The sequence below is a fragment of the Cynara cardunculus genome (assembly GCF_001531365.2).
Source record: "Cynara cardunculus var. scolymus isolate 2C chromosome LG 6, CcrdV1, whole genome shotgun sequence".
NCBI classification, from domain to species: Eukaryota; Viridiplantae; Streptophyta; class Magnoliopsida; order Asterales; family Asteraceae; genus Cynara; species Cynara cardunculus.
In genome coordinates, this window is record NC_037533.1 from 2730960 (window position 1) to 2735932 (window position 4973).

Genomic DNA, 4973 nt, shown 5'->3' on the forward strand with positions numbered 1-4973 from the left:
TACAATATTTACATCACTCATATCTTCACTAGCATTCCGCATATCATTTTCAATAACCATGACTCGTCCAAGGTAATCATTAACTGTTTCTCCAGCTTTCATCTCCAACATCTCGAAATCCCTTCGAAGCCGCTGCAATTGAGCTCTTTTTATTCTATCATTGCCCTGATATTTGATCTTCACAGCATCCCATATCTTTTAGACATCTGCTTCTATGTGATTGTCTTCAAAATCAATTTGTCTATCGATTGAAACAGATATTTACAAGCTTTTAAGTCCTTAAGCTTGTTCTCCTCATAGTGTTTTTGTTCTCCTCATAGTGTTTTTGTTGCGTCACTGTTGCCTGATCCCCCGGCTTGATTACTTAGTACCCTTCATCTACCACTCGCCAGTATTCTCTTGATTGGAGAAGGGTCTCCATTACCATACTCCAATGATCGTAGTCTCCGTCGAATTTAGGTACACTAGGGCCATGAAACTGTCTTGTTTCCTCCCCCATGACAGCGATTGCTTGAATACTCTCGGGAACTCTTGTGAAAGGAATTACGCTCTGATACCACTTGTAGGATACAAGTGATAACAAATTGATTCGTCTCACCCAATTCTTTAGCTTTATTCAAGAACAAATAGGCATTAAATAGCCTTTACACACAATGAAAAACAAAAAATACTGAAAATCATAACAACCCCTAATTCTCGTTCAACACGATGACTAAGACTAACTAAACTGGATAACACTACTGATACTTGGCTTGGGTCTTATTTCAAACAAACTAAAAATCCAAAGTGGGCTAACCCAACATAGAAATCAGCCCAATAAAATCATCCAAGATGAATCTTTAGAGAGTCGAGAAAGTAAGTTATACTTTATTACTCATTTCAAACTAAAACTTCAATTAGTTGTCCAACATCTTCTGTACATGTGTTATCATGGTGATGAATGGAAGTGACTGTTACATATGAATGTTCTTATGTTTTGTTGTATGGCAGTGGTTGTTATATATAAATGTTCTTATGTTTTGTTGTATGGTAGTGGCTGTTACATATGAATGTTCTTTCATGAGCTTGTTGTGGCAACACATAATTTTAAAGATGCTAATTTGATTGGAGAAGGTGGATTTGGAAGTGTTTATAAGGGTCAGTTAGAATTCGGCAAAGTAGGTTGTATTCTTACCTTGTTTACAATGTCATTTTATTATCACCATAAAATCAAGATCTTACAAAAGGATCATTGTCTTAGTGGTACGGTTACTGCACAGATAGAGATCCTAGACTTTTGGTTTATGAATACGTGCCACTTGGTAGCTTGGAAAATCATCTTTTTGATAGGCCTCAAATTTATTTCAATGCAGACTATTTTCTATTTGAACCCGGTGGCGTACTTATGCCTTTGATATTCTACTTTACAGAAAGAAATCCTACCAATGGCATTCATTTGGTTTGAATTAGAAATGCGTGTTATAAAACTAATCTTAAGATTTTTGCCAATTAACATAGAAGTTGCGAAGATTCTGTCATTTAATGTCTTGGGTTGGGTCTATTTTTGATTTTCTATAAAAACCAAACTGCCATTCATCAAATTTTTGTGTTAAACTTTTGTTGCACTTGTTATTTTCTATGACTTTTTATCTTACTTCAAACATTTTTCTTATTCCTTTCTACTTCTATGATTACTATGCTTTTTGAGGCGTTTCATGTAATAATCAGATTGTCTTTTATGAATTCTGATCTTATTTGTTGAAAGAAGTTTGCATTTGAGGGTACTAGAGATATATAAATGAGATAGGAATTTAACAAGATAGAAAAAGTCGTTTTCTTTACTCTAGGAGAACATGTATGTGGTGGTTTATCTCTTTGATATACTCTGTTACTCCTTTTTTCTGTTTCTTTATCTAATATTACTACCTTTTCTGTTAGTGATGGTCAATTTCCACTTGGCTGGTGGTTTGTTTTCGAGCTTTTTAACCTGAAAAATGTAATTGATAGAAGAAGTAATATTGTAGTTTTTGTTGCTTGTATTATAAGCGCATGAGATGCATTTTTTTTATCTTCCCTATCTGGACATACAACTCATTGACTCACTTTACCATTTAGGACGTGACAACATAACAAAAACTTGTTAGTCCCATGTTTGGTGTGACATTAAGATTAGGACCGGACAGGACTGAGTGATTAGGTGGAACAAAAATCAGAGAGATGGGATAAGATTGGTAAATTACTAAACTATCCATGTCAAATTAAAACACTAAAGCCTTGCACAATGATTTTGATTCCTCAAGGGTGAAACGGATGATGGGTATTAATTAAGTTTTTCAGCTTGACCCATTTGGTTATCACCCCAACTGGATTTGTAATTGAAAATATCGATTTCTTGAAATAATTTAATGCGTATTAATTAATTTTTTTAAATAATGCAGCTGGAGCATGTGGGTATGGTTCCTTAGCTACATGCTTCTATGGTAATCTTCTTGTTGCAGCTGTTTCTACCATCTACAAATCCCAGTCGGGTTGTAAGGATTGTTTTTAGGTTGGATTCATGTACTTTACATTCTTGATCTGAGTGTTTATCATATTGTGTTGTGAAATTTTGTCTTGAATGAGGGTATAGATGTAATTTTGCAGGTTAGATGCAAAGACTCTAAGTTGTGTAGCTAAAAAGGGACTCGAGTGATAGTAACTGATCTAAATCAAAGCAATGAAACAGATTTGTGTTGAGCAGTAGAGCCTTCATGGCCATGGGTAATAAGGGCATGGGCCAAAACTTGTTGAAACTTGGTGTTGCCAACGTAGAATATAAAAGGTAAAAAGGGTATTACATTAAGGGTGTTTTGGAAATTTCACATTAAATAAAAAGCGTTTGAGTTTGACCCCTATTTGTCTCTATTAAAACAGAATACCATGTGATTATAAAGGCAAGAACTTGGCTGTGACAGTTGAAGAATCATCTCAAAAACCTACTTATCTTGCTGTCAAATTTCTATACCAAGTTGATCAGACGAGGTCTTTCATCCACTAGTACGAGGAAGGTTAAGGAGCTAGGTGCTTCGAACTGAAATCGTAGGCATTGACATCACTCAGGTACTTAAAAACCTAGAAAATTGACAAAAATAACTGATCAATAAACAGGGTTCCACTTTAATTTTTCCTGATCCAAATTAATTTTTTAGTCAATCTAAATTAATCTTGTGGCATGTTCTTTGAGCTTTCCTACTTTTCAAAGCGTAGATGAACCAATGATAATGAAGAATGAATTACTAGCCAAGGTTGTTTCAATCGCTAGAAACTACTCTGATGCCTTGTATAAACTTTGTGCAATTGCGAAGAGTCCTCCGGCTTCACAACTTGAAAGGGAGAAGCTTTTTAAGGATGATGTCAATCTATTTAATTCCCATGGAAAGAATGAGTTGGCTGCAGAGTGCTTCTATCCGATAGGATTATAGAACAATAGGTAGTAATAGTGGAAAGAATGTAGTTCTTAAAGGGCCTTCATTGTAAATCTTAACGACAAGATGGAGAGATGGAATAATTGTTTGTTCGGGTAAAATCTTGTTAATGGAAACAATCTTTTTATCTTCATCATGTCATCTTGTTGGGGTTGCAACTCTTTTCAATATTACAAATTTGAATCAAATCTATATTGTAGATCAATGCCACATCATGTCTATAGGAAAGCAGCAACGTTCTGTAATTACTGTTATAATTAGTAATAAATTTGACTTGATAACTATTTCCATGTGTCTTTTGTTTAGAAAAAAGATTGTTTTGTAATTGTAGCCAACAAACAAATAATATGATCACATGGATGTTGATTGCTTTTATTTCATGCATGGTTGGTGTGTAGGTTTACTCTAATTTGCAGTGAAGACTACCTTGAGAGTTTGTATTACTGTTGATTATTAAGTCTCAGCTGAAAGAATACTCACTCAAGATACATTTTGAGTAGATGCATTTATTTTGTAGAAGTAGTTCATGTATAATTTTGTAATTTTTAATCATTTTGAGTAAATATTGATTTCAGATGGATGGTTATTTGAATATAACATAGATACAAACGTAGTAGGTTTTTTGGCATCTTGAAAGAATTTGATATTTTGAAATTGGATAAATTTTAATGAAACTGTTACTCCCGCCGCATTGCGCGGGTACACAACTAGTATCTATATATGTATATTAATATCTATACTACCTTATAAATCAGATTTCATAAAAGTCTTAAAACCGACCTTAAATAAGGTACTACCTTTTGATGCATAAAGTCTTAAAGTCTTAAAAACAAATCCTAATGCATAGAGTACTCCAAATTTATGCAGAAAGTATTTAGAGTGTTGAATCTATAATCCCTAAGCCAATGTCCGCTTCCAAGAAATCCATTCTGACTCTCAAAGACGTCGATTCCTTCTCCCCAAGGCAACGATCCGGCTTATTCCTTCTCCCAAAGACGTCAATTCCATCAATGCTTCCTTCTCAAAGAGACAATTCACGTTCTTGAAACCATCACTACTTCCCTCCTCCCTTTGGCGTCCTTGCCGCCTCTCCTCCTATCATTCGGTGTTCCTCCTTGTTGCACGACATCCTTTATGAGAAAATGGAGAATTAAAGAGAAGGAAGAGTAAAAACCAAACATAATTAAAGATATAAATGAAGGTAAAAATCAGAACCCAAGAATTCAATAAATATTATTGTTCTTATCAAGTGCAAGAAATAAATATTAGGGTTTTTATTTTGTAATACTACTATTCATGTGGTTGTTTTAAACCCACCTTCTACTCTTTCAGTAGGCGATTGTCCTCCAGAAATGATGAACCTAAAAAATTTAGAGGTTACTGCTTTTCTGTTTCCTTCTACATAAATTGTAAATGTAGACATTGCTTAATATTTTCTTTAGCTTGTTCCTGATGCAACCTTTATTTACATAATGCATCTTCTCGCTCGCTTTTTAATATTGTGCATAAGATTCTTGATGACAACATTGA

The 4973-nt window shown here is 34.2% G+C and overlaps 1 pseudogene; it reads left to right on the forward strand.

Moving 5' to 3' along the window:
- The first annotated feature begins 433 nt into the window (after positions 1 to 433).
- LOC112514755 lies at positions 434 to 3440 on the forward strand (annotated as a pseudogene).
- Positions 3441 to 4973: the final 1533 nt, after the last annotated feature.